The 12,425-nt window shown below is 44.6% G+C and overlaps 1 protein-coding gene across 7 annotated transcripts in view; it reads left to right on the forward strand.

Annotated features, from left to right (window-relative positions):
- Positions 1-811: 811 nt before the first annotated feature.
- The window catches only part of MEGF11 (multiple EGF like domains 11), a 416,852-nt gene continuing 405,238 nt past the window's right edge, over positions 812-12,425 (forward strand). For 4 of the 7 annotated variants that reach the window (XM_090028985.1, XM_090028987.1, XM_090028986.1 and 1 more), the window contains exons 1-2: positions 813-1,091; positions 12,224-12,349. The gene's annotated coding sequence lies outside the window, so the exon portion shown is untranslated. Of the gene's footprint in view, positions 1,092-12,223; positions 12,350-12,425 lie in introns of all 7 variants that reach the window. The other 3 variants (XM_090028982.1, XM_090028984.1, XM_090028981.1) reach the window with 2 other exon arrangements.

Raw genomic sequence — 12,425 nt, forward strand, 5'->3', positions numbered from 1 at the left:
GGGCAGCCATGGCAATGAGTCGCTGGTCAAAACCAGCACAATCAGTCCAGAGCAACTGGAGTTTTTAATATCCTTATGCAAATAATAATAATAAAAAAAGGCATTAAGTTGGATCTATTTGTTCAAGAAATTAAGTTCAAAACTTAATCGATATTCAATTGTATTAAATATTGAAAATAAGCTAACATAGAAAAGTGGCAGCCGATGTATTATTGATGCTGCTGGTGCTGCTGTGGAAGAAGTTTCTAAAAACTGACGGAAGGAACAAGCAGGTGGGGGAAGCCCCAGCCCCGGCCCCTGCCCATTTAAGCAGCGAGAGGGAGGAAAGGAAAGTAGCCTGGGGCTGGGGTGGCAGCGGTAGTCCCTGCCAGCACCACCCTGGCCTGGGCTCGGCTGGGACGAGACATGAGCGCCTTGGAGCCGGGGGGAGCGCGGGGACCAGAAGTTGTGCGTTGGTGGGGAGCTGTCGGCCGGCCCGCTCCGCTCCGCTCCGCTCCGCTCCGCCGCCTCGTCCTTCCCGGGTGCTGGGCTCGCTCCCGGCTCAGAGCCAAGGGCGCCGGCAGCGCGTGCACAACGCCGCAGCCCGCCCGGAGCCGCAAGTCGCGGCCGAGCCCCGGGCTGCAGCGGGCAGGGCAGGGCGGGCCCGATCCCGGGCGCCCCCTGCACGGCTGGAGGGGGCATCGGGCCCAGTGCTGCCCCCGCCCAGAGCCGAGCCGCGGGCGGCCAGGGCTGGGGTTCGGAGACCGCGGGGTCGGGGGCGGAGGACCCCTCCCGGCCCCTCGGAGAAGTTTGCAGGGGGCGGGGGCGGCCGGGCCCGGCGCTGCTCTGGGGACCGCGAGGCTCCGCAGCCCCCGCCCCCTCCCTCCCCCGGGGCTGCGGGGAGGCGGGTTTAAGGCGGGTCGCGTGGCCGCGGCAACTTTCCCAACACAGCCGAAGAGGCGCCCGGAGTGCCCGGCAGCGGCTCCGGCTCCATCTCCATCTCCATCCCCATCCCCGGCCCCGCCGCCGCGAGCGCCCGGCCGCCTCCTCCGACCGCTCCACGCTGGCTCCGCCACAGCCCGGCCGCCGGCGGGAAGGCTCCGGCGCCCGAGGTAGGTAGGTGGGTGGGTGTCCCTCCGGCACCCCTCTGCCTGCGCTCGCTGAGCTGTCTCCCGGCTCCTTCCGCGGCCGCGGGAGGCCACCGCGGTTCCCCCCTCGCCCCTCGGGGGCTCGGCCTGGGCAGGGCACAGCCCTGGCACCTCCCCACTGGTGCTGCAGTCCCCCGGCGCCGGCCCTCCGAGCAGCTCCCCTGCGGGGGGAGCCCGCTGCCCCTTCCCGGCGGCTCCCCCTGCCCCGCTCGGCCGCGGGCTCCGGCAAGGCGGGGGCCAGCCCGCGCGCCCGGGCGCGGACACGTTCACGTGCGGCTGCGGGATGCGCTCCTTGTCCGCCGCCAACTTGCCAGGGGATCCGGGAGGCTTCTGGCTCTTGCACTTGGTTCTCATTGGGTCTCTGTTCCGCAGGGGCAGCCGGGGAGCAGGTCACAAAGTCTGGTGGTTAAACGTTTTCCGGGGACGCTGTGTTGAGAAAGTTTCTGGCCGTGGGCAAACGGGCCGTTCTTCCCAATAAAACACCTGCCTTGCTCCTCCTCAGATCATTGGGAGGCAGCTCTTCTTACTTATTCAAACTTTCATCCTTTCCATCCAGAAAACAGATGGCTGCAGCAGTTAATTGAGCTGTAGTGGAGATGTTTTATACTGAGGTCCTTGAAAGCGCTCCAACGAACTTGGCTTGTTTTACTCTAATGAAAACAAGTAGAACTTTAAAAAAATGAGAAGTAGAAACCAAGAAGCTGCTACTTCTTCCCATGGATGGTGCTTGGGTTGAGAGCGAGCTTTCCAACTTAGAAATGGCCAGCTGACCAGTGGCTGCTTTGCTTGAGCAATCTATCATGCTTTAGATGTTTTCCACCAGACTTCATCATCAAGCAAATGGTTGAGGCAAAATTATAATCTGGCCATTATAATAGAAATGTGAATGCATCTCCAACTATTGCTTGTACAGACCATTTGTGTATACTGTGATCACAGTTCATTCAAGCCTTTTATCTGAGTCTGTAAAATCATTCCTAATTCCATGCTACTACAGAGCATGTGCCTGGTTATTGTTTTCCAAACCATGTGGTTTGAGCTACTATTTTAAATATAATATTTATGATCCTGCTCTGGTTGTTCAGCTTGGAGAAGTGCTGCAGACTATTGCATACTAAAATGCTGCTATATAATTACTACTTTTGGCAGTGCTGCTGTGCAAATCTCTGGGGCAGGGATTGTAATAGAGTGTTTATACAGTTCACAGTTACTTTATATGAAAGCTGTAAGGTCTCTTCTTGCAGAAGCAAGCAGGAAACCTGCGAAGGTGGTGGGGTGGGGGCACATTCACATGCACTATATACACCTCATGAAGAGCTGCAGAGTGCTCTCAGCACCACAGTAAAGGTGGGGTTCTCTCCCCCATGCTGCCAGCTATACCAGGTTGCGTTTAGACTGCTTCTGTCTGCTCTGCTGGGGATGGAGATAAACTTTTCTGCTGATGGGAAAGCATGGGACTCAGTGAACTGTTTCCTTAATTCGTGCAGGCACACAGTGGCAGTTTTAGTCTGGTTCGGATCCAAAGCCCATTTCTGTTGCTGACAGTTTGATGCACAGACTGCGCTGAACTTTGCCTCTGGCCCTGGGTGAATTTTGTGCCACATGTAACTGACAAATGATCAGAACTAAATAGCATGGAACACCTGAAACCATGGAAATAGTCATTGCCATGAGTAAATGAGTTATCCTTTGGGGGAAGGACTGCTTGGATGTTAATGAAAACCTTGAAAAAAGAACTAACGGGTTAACAGCACCAATGTCATACTTGGTGCTGGTCCTTGTACAGATCCGATAACCTTGCTAAATCCCATAAGCTAGGAAGAGAAGCATGAAAGAGCTGGTAGAAAAGTGAAAGGGAGCCTCTCAAAGCAGACAAACTGCAAATAGAACCTGCTTTAAAAAACACAAGCCAAAACCTGCCCTTCGATGCTTCCATTGAACACAGCGCACCTTGTCAGCATGCATTGCCAGGAAGGGTTTAAAAATGCGATGATGATTTTAGAAATTAAAGATTATGTGCCAGCCCTGTGCAGCTACAGTGATTTACGGGAGCTGAGAATCTGGGCTAGCATCTCCAAAACAATGGCTGCAGTATAGAGAGAATCGCAGTTACTCAGCCTAATGGACCAATACAAAATTCAGAATTCCGTGGGAGTTGTATGATGAAAATAAGTGTGTGCAAATGATAGACTCGTGCACTACAGGCAGTTTCTCCTCTCTGGCTACTTGATGTATAGGGAGAGTATTGAAATGTACATGAATCCTTCTTCCTGGAACAAAGCAGTGCAAGAGGACTGTCAGCGCTTTGCCTGTTCACAAAAATGCAACAGGGAGGCAGCAAGAGCCTATGCAACTCTCGCAAGATTGCAAACAAGATCGAAGTCTGATTTGTGGCCCTAGCAATCTATGAGAACGAGCACTGAGAGAATGAACCTTAGATACAGCCAGAGCAGAGAGGCTGAGCTACCTGTGGTGCTAGATATGGGCCCTTTCAGAATAGAGGTGGGTCACAGGGGCTGGAAGTATGGAGGAGCTAGCTTTGTCACTGCCGCCTCCTGAGCTTCATGCTTGAGGACTGTCAACTGAATATGTTTTCCAAGTGCTAACCGTGACTCTGAAACCAGTTTCAAAGATTAAAAAAGAATTGCAGAATTTTTTCTGTCGGGAATATGACAGCCTGATGTTGGGTCAGATTTGAGAGTGGTGAAGCTTGACAAATCTCTCTCTCTAGCTCACTGATAAACCAGATTAGATTTGGGAGTGAGTTGCAAAGGTCAGATCTGGATTGGAATTCCCCTGAAGGGCAGCAGTTCTTGGATTTCATGTTGGGATCTAGACTTTTGCCAACTCACAGCTTTATTGCCGGTCTTGTTCTATTTTGCGTTTTTCATGAATCTCCAACTTCTGCAATGCTGTGACTAAGTAAGAAGCCTAGCTTTCATTTAAAAAAGGTCTTGTGGGGAAAAGCTGGAAAGCATGAGCCCTTAAAAGATTCAGAACCAGAAGGCAAATTGAAAGAATTCAAACTATATAGCCTGAAAGGTGAAGTATGCTTTTAAAGCCAGTGCAGTCAGATAATTGTTGGAAAGCAGGGAGTACTCCATAAAGTGACCAATAAAAATGAGGCATTCAAAATCACGGAAGATTTGGCATGCTCATTTTAATAAATCTCTTTTTGAATAGTAAATGCCAGAGTTTTTGATATTGCTTTCCCTTCCCTACCAGTGTAAATCAGGAGCACATGGTGCACTGATGTAAAACCCAAGCAAGTGAAAGTAGAATCAGGCTCTATATCTCAGTTGTAAAATCTGCCAAGTGAAAGAAGCATGAATGATTTGTAAGTAGTCAACAGGCATATGGTACCATTCTGATAACACCATGCACATAGTACCTTCCAGTTTGATATACAACTTTTCTAAAACGATTTTAAAGAGAATAATGTAAAGTCGTTTAGGAGCCCACAAACAGTTGAATCAAGAGACTTATTTGCTCTAGAGCCTGGTAGCAGGCTATGGAACTGATGGGTGACTTTATTGGCCTGAAATGTGGAATGAGCTGCTCATCAATGTCTGATGAGTAAGAGATGAGTGCTCATGCCCTTGCAGTTATGTTCTTTATCTAGAGCAGAATGTTACCTTCTTTTGTACACCATGAAAGTCCAGTGAAGTCATGGGATTGCATGGGCTGTAGAATGTGGCCCTCTGTACAGAGTCCAGCATCAAACCCTTTGTTAGCAGTCTCAGAAGAGAGGTTGAGGATGGTATAGAGGCAGAGACTGAATTATGCTTTTGCTGTGTCGGGGAAACCTCTCAATTCAGGTTGCATGTCAATGAGTCTGTTTCAATCTCATTTGTGGTTCTCAAGTAGCAGTAAAATCATAAATACTCTTAGAAGCAGAAGACCTGTCAAGGCAGAATATGGTGGTATTTCAGTATTCAAAGGGTTTTATCTACTTGCTACAACCTGCTTAGCTTCTATTAAAGAATTAAAACAATGGACCAGTATGTGGATTATTATAGCATAAATTATACTTTTGTTTGCCTTCATTTAAATGTAAAAGCTATAAATATCACTTTAAAGAAGTGCTTGTGATTAATTTGCAACTGTATTTAACCTCTTCTTGTAGAAATGGGTAAGGCAAATCAAAACCATTAAAGTTTCAGCACCTACCATTTTTCAAACTCAGTAAAAGTGTCTAATGTTGCACTATCCTTTTTTCCACTTTAATTTCCTTTTTTCTGTACATTTCAGATAGGCATTTTATCAAGGAAAAAAGGCCAATCAGTCATTTTATAGGTACACTTTAAGTATCACGAAAGTTACCTCTTAGAGAATTTATTATGCGTTGCTTTCTACAAAGCACCATGTGAACAGTCATCCATTGAAACTTTAGGGAAGAATGTGCTTTAAGGAAGCATTTCCTATATAAAGGGTTTTATAAACCCCCCTGGCCTAGATGCTTTTGGAATAACTTCTGTAGTGTGCATATTTACACAGCAGCGTGCCCATCAGTGTTTTACTTTTGCAATAAAGAAGGGTGAGGCTTCCAAAATGCCACATAAGAAATAATCATTCATATGTTCCTAAAAACAATCTCAAACTCTAAACTGTAGTTTAAACTGCATTGGTGTTGGCAAACTTTTGACATTAAGGTAGGTAGAACTTCGCATTTATATGTATACTAGCCAAATACCCATCAAGAATGACCGGGGGTGGGGCGCGCTGGGGTGGAGTGCTGTCACTTAATGCCCCATGCTGCCACTGTTCTGCCTCTTGCAGGGAGCAGGGTGAGGGGGCTCCCCCACCCCCTGTCTGGTCCTTGGTGTTGCTTTCAGGGAGTGGGGTGGGGGAGCTGAGGTCAGCAGCGCCTCTGTCCAGTCCTCAGCGTGGCTTTGGAATCATGGTGGTGCTCCCCCACTCGGAGCACTCTGATTAGCTGTTTCCATCAGCCAGTCAGAATGCAAATAAAGCATTACAGACAGACAGACTTAGGCATTTTATAATGTTAGAATGCATGAATTTAACATGTATATATTAAATTTTCAAACATTTCAGTATGATTTACAGCTGTAAAAGTCAAAGAGCAAAAAATAAAAAGTTAGCATGAAGGCTATGTTTGTTCACCCAGTTACTGTTAAAATTAATGTAATATGAAATTCTGCTGTAACATATACATTTAAAAGGAGAGAGGCCTGTGAAAAAACTGTTCTACAAGTACATTCTCTTTATTGATAAAATATGGATCTTCACTTAACAGACTCAGTAACTATTGTTTGCAGAGTGAGGTGTTTACACTTTTTAACTAAAGGCTTAAAGTCACTGTGCAGTTTCCCTGAATAAGGATACCAGGCTCTAACCCTAAGGACACTGTAACGATAGGACTGTGGAACTTTTGCATCGTTTAGACTTTGTTATGTAAAATATTGTTTTGAGGGGAGAAGTACAGTATCAGCAGTTACTGATTAGAAATACTAGACTGCTTTTTTCAGAAGGCTGCAAAAATCCTGAATAATAAGTACCCCAATAAACCAACCTTCTGTAGCTGGATAACTATAATTTATAGTGAGAGGCTCTTTTAGTTGGATTCTTCAGTGCCATTAGAACTATCATTAATTATGTATTAAGTGTTTGAAAGGAAAGACATCAGTAGCCTATAGGATATATTTGCATAGTAATTGAGGATTGATTAGACACAATATCTATAGTGAGGGCTACTGGGAATAAGTCTTGAGGAATTTACAGCAGTGGTAAATTATATTTACAAAACGGTGCCTGATGGTAAATAATGATGGTCAGAAATACTGAAAGAATTTTTATATAGGAAGAGAATTACTGTAATGAGACCATTCTGCTGCAGGAATAGATGCTGTTCCTTGTTTCTTAGTATTAGACTCTAAATTCTTGGTTGGGGGGAAGGGGTGTAGAAATAATGTCTTCCCATAGACAATGAGGATCTCTGGGTGCATCTGACTACAAATGATAACAAATAGACTGGATCTTCAATTGGGGCAAATGGAGCTATGCCTGCTGAAAGTCTAGTCCAGAAGCAATATTTGCCACCAGGTGTTTGTTGTCCAGATATTAGCAAAAGGTTTACTTATTTACCTGAATACAAGATAAGGTTTTCCTTCCCAATTTGAATAGGGGGAAGAAGTCCTCTATTATAATCGCATACAACAAAATCTTACTGAATACATTGTCCGTCATTAAACTGGTGCCAGAATGAGCATGTGCTCAGGAATGGAAACCAGCTATGAAGCTGATTAAATGCAGCCGATGCTGAACATGACTACAAAACACGTGACCCACATTGGGCAAACCTGTTGGTGGAAACCCTACCACAAAAATAAAAAAAATAAATTTTTTTTTTTGTGTTCTGAGCCAAATCAAGTCCAAATCTGAGTCAGTCCAGAACCATAAATGGGCCTACAACTGGCAAACATCCTCCAGCCCCACCTGGGGCTTTGGATATTTCTAAAATCTTTTGGCAGACATCCTATGTGCAGGCCCAAACCTGGAGGCTTGGGGTTTGGATGCCTTGAAGTTTTGCCTGCCCTCAGCCATATGGGTGCAGGAGAAATTAGGGAAGAGGCTCCCATTTCCATAAAATGGGCTTTAAGCCCCAATACTTCAGCGGGTACTAAACCACGCCAAAAGAACAGTTATCCCAGGGAGGGGTTAAGGAAAACTACCTTCATGGACCCAGATACATGGCGTTTCCCCTGCTAGGTAAGTACCTACCACAAAAATGGGTTGGTATAGCCCATCTGAATAAGACATATAGTACTGCTCATTAAGTGCACAATTTTATCAAGTCATGGTGAGCCACAGGATTACATACAGTGTGCCCAGAATTCCTCCGTTACCCCCTTTCAGTCTGTTGCATATGATTTGTGTGGCCCTGCCCTCCATAAGGTGAAGCTGGACCAAGTTGCCTTATGCCTCATCTGCATATACATTATGGAGCATCCTAGAACTTGTGACGAGAACACCTGATTCCAGTCATGAATGAGGGCTAATTAGCACATGGAGCCTTTGTTTGGGGGCGGGAGGGTATCTGAAGTACACACACATATTGAGCAGTGCTGTGCTGTGGGGTCAGTGTGGCTTGACATGCTGTTGACTCTGGTGGGGTCCAGCCCAATGAACTATGTGGTAAATCATGAGCCTTTGACTTTGAACTAATATAATGTGTAGCTGGTATTACATATAAGTAGGTGCCAATGTGCTGCTCATAACTGTTTATGCAGTACCTGTACTAAAACTTGCAGCCATTGCAAAAAAGGTAACATTTCTTAATTCTGGATGAGTAAGTATATGGGTACAGTATGCAAATTGCTACAGCCATGTTTACTTTTAGGGTTATTGTTTTAAAATTTGCTCTTCATTTTGTGTGCTTGGGGAGAGTAGGGTCTGACAGTAAAGAGAGGGGGAGTGGGCTGACGGGAGAAAAGTTAGCAGGAAGCAGAGCACAAAGGGGCTCCCTGAGCCGTGAGACTTATTTTCCCTGCTGTAGCAGTGGGAGGGGGACAAATTCAAGACAAACCTCCAATAATTAGATTCTATACCTGGAAAATTGTAACAAACTTATAAATTTTCCATAGACAGAATCTAATTATTGGGAGGTCATCTTAAAATCATGGCTGTCTTTTATTTGAGTAAATATGGTAGTAACAAAACCCTAGTGAGCTCTGGGGGCAATTTCAACAATGGACATGGAAAGATTTGTCCATGCTAATGTACAAAATTTGGAGCAGTCTTTCTTCTTTCTCCCATGCATGTTTTATCATTCTGATTAATAAAGAACCAGGGGAGAGAAGAGGATGAATAAATGGGATTTGATGTGTGATAAAGGGCAACCCAGAAGTTGCTGAGTAAAATAAGAATGGGGAAGGTGAAAAGTCAGGTCTTTTCTGGCTGCACAAAACCCTTTTGTCTGACACAGAGAGATATTTAGTTTGATGCTACATTGATTAACTTCCTGCATCTAATATTCAGTGGTTTTGAGATAATCCAGGGATTTATCCTTTTCTTGGCTCCTGTGTTGTTCTCTGTTCTTCCTCATTTAGCTCTTTTCCTCTCTCAAGCCGCCCAACATTTCTAAGGGTGAAGTTTTCAAGCTGCAAGGTTTCATAATGTGGTGATCTCCAGGACATTTTGAATGCCTGTGTTCATTCTGTACTGTCTGAGGCTAAGTTTAGGCTACTCCTTCCTACATGGGAGTGCCAAGAAGAAAGGGACAGAGAAGGAGTATGCACCTCCTTGTGTGAAGCTGTGCAGTTCCCAAAAGTCTGCAGCTTTCAGCAGCTGCAAGATTTCTGCAGCCAAAGTGGTGCAGGAGGTTTATGGGACAGGCCACATGGTCAAGGAAGGGAAGGCAGGAGGTCACTGCATTACAATATAGATGCTGCTTGCCGCTGCTGCCCTATGACTTGTTCAGTTTGCTTCAGTTCCTAGTGGGAATAGAAGGCTCACTCATAATTGTCTTAAGTTCTGTGGGATGAATGTGCACGCATCTCTATTCTGACATGGAATAGATCCTGAATTTCATTTGCTACCATCTGGGGTACAGAATATACTAAAGCAAATACTATGGAACTGGGCACTCAGGTTGAGGAAGGGGTGTTGCCCACCGGCTGCAGCAGAGGACTGAGGATCAGCAGTCCTGGGTTTTGTTCTCTGACCCTGCTGTGGCCTTGCTGTGACTACGAGCCCTTGAACAATCATATTGTTTGTCTACATGCCGTACTCCTGTTGCCTTCAATGTGTGCTTGAGGCACCTGCTGTACATAGGAGCTTTATCTTAAGGTTTCATAGTTTGCAAAAATGCTTTGCCAGGAAAGATACTGTATTTGAACGGGCCCATTCTTGGGTCCAGCTGAGGTAGGTTTGGAGTAGCATCCAAGAAGTGGAAGACGATGCATCTTGATTATGCTGCTCCACTCCCTTGATTCTGAGACTGATAGCTTTGCTATAACTTGAAGTAGCCTAAAGGGTTGCTCTGAGTTCCACCACCACGAACCATTCCCTTGGTCTAGGGTAGTCTGAAAATACTGCTCTCTCCCTTTAGCCCCACCTTTAATAGAATTAACACTTGCCCTGTTACGACTGTTACAACTTGAGGATCTGGCTTTTAATGTACAGATCACTTATGTTTGGAACACTGGACGTGGGACTGGTTCTGGTGCCAAAGAAAGGTGTAGAATAGAGCTGCAAGAGTAATAGTGATTGGTCTCAGGAGCATGAGTTATGAAACGAGTTAAAGGAGCTGGGGTTAATCCTGGAAGAGAGTAGTTTACAGAAGGACCCATAACACTTTTGAAAGGATGATAAAGCTTGTCAGTAGAGATGCATCTTTATGCACTTCAAAACTAGAAGACATCTAAAAATATACTGGGATAAATTAAGTACTTGAGCAGCACCATATCAGGGAAAAGGGGATAAACACATCCAGCATCTTTGTGAACACTAAATTCACTTAATGAAGTAATTAAAAAATAAAATCCTTCTGTCACTGCTGTTGTTTTGATTCTGTTGTCAAGAGGCAACATTGCAGGGTTGTAGACATTGTGTTCACTTCAGCTGTCAGCTGAAGTTTCTTACAGGTGAGTCATTTCTATATTTTAAAATAAGCATTCTGTATATTCTGGCTGGCTTGCATGCCTGTTCCTTACTACCGTGCACTGGAGAAAATAGCAATAGTTTATGTCAACTGTTTAATTCCTGCATAAAAGTTTTGTAGGAGAAATCACATAAGCTTGGGTGTGCAAAAAAAATCACATTTAGTAGGCAATATTGTAAACTACAAGCTAAGCTTTGTGTGCACGAGAGTTGGAGCATCTGTTCCAATGAATTGTTCAGGCCTGCAGTGCAAGAAGAGTGCAGTCTGAAAAAAAAAAAAAAAAATCTGTCATTTCAGTTCAATTCTGAAGCCAGGGTGGGAAATATTTCATTACAAGTGCATCTGACACCAAATTAGAACAATTGATTCTCCCAAAGATCAAGCAGGGCATATAGAAATGCCCATATTTTACATTGGTTACCATTGCTACTTAATCAAGTACCATTGTGGTATATCTCACTTCCTGGACATCCACGTTGCAAGAACAAAAATGCAAAAAGCCCTCTGTAATAGGTTTTCTGTCATCCCTGTCCACATCTAAGCAAGAAGTGTTACACAAACGAGCGCTCTCTGTTGTTGTTGTTGTTAGTTATCTGGAAGCGCATTGTGGACAGTGAGAGCCTCCCCCTGCACCTCTAGCATGAACCACTCCAGGACATGTTTCTGGGAACTGAGGCCAGGTAGTTTACCTCATGCCTTTATAACGTACTGCTGTTTATCTAACTTAGTGCCATGTTCCTGTGACTCTTGTGTCAATCTTCTACATCCTGACAGCCTTTGCAGAGACTAGGATGCTGTTCTGTGTTGACCACTAATGAAGAGTAGATAAACAATCCATGCAACATGCATTCTCAGCCTCACTGCACTAAAGATTCCACCTTTTAACATTCCCAGGCTCTGTCTGCTATAGGAGTCAAGTTTGAAGTGTGAGTAGTAGACGTCTGGGCAAAGATGGTGTCTTTGTGTCTTTGCGCAGTACTTAATTCAGTGGGACCCTGAGTCTGCTTCAGGCACCTTGGCTCTGCCACCAGTTTCCTATATGATCTTAGGCATGTCCCTTGCTTCTCCCTATATCACTAAGGTGTGAATGTTAATGGTAATTTATTTCATATGGCTGTTTTAAGTCTTACCTTACCTGTATAGTGCTCCTTGATCCTATGAAAAGTGCTTATTAGTTCCATATATGTCCTGTGATTATTCAGTCTTATACTAACTGTAAATGAGTTTACCACCACTCATTTCTCTTCAGGGTTTATGGAACTGATTTTCCTGCTGGTTGCTGGTAAGTCCAGAACCAACTAGTTCCATTTCATTTTATTGCTATATTTTGTGCAATTGGATGATTATAGTTCCCTTGTAGATTTGATTATATATCAGCATTCTAATCCAATTGGTGTCTGCTTCAAAATAAAACTGAATGTATGAGCAAACTTTTATTGTTTGATGAACTCATATTGGACTTTTATTCCCATAGATCTCATTTCTAATCAAGCAGAGTTCTGAGTAAAGATTGTTGGGAGCAGCAGAAACATCATTCAGAGAAGCTATTAAATGTTAGGTCATCCACGTCAGCATTGATTCAACCTGGATTTAAATCACAGTAAGTGATGAACACAAACACACATTATTTAATTATTCTTTATTTAAACTGCTGCTCACTGAGAGAGTTGTACATC

This window comes from Crocodylus siamensis, chromosome 15 (assembly GCF_052110815.1).
Source record: "Crocodylus siamensis isolate JL-2025a chromosome 15, ASM5211081v1, whole genome shotgun sequence".
Lineage (NCBI taxonomy): Eukaryota > Metazoa > Chordata > Crocodylia > Crocodylidae > Crocodylus > Crocodylus siamensis.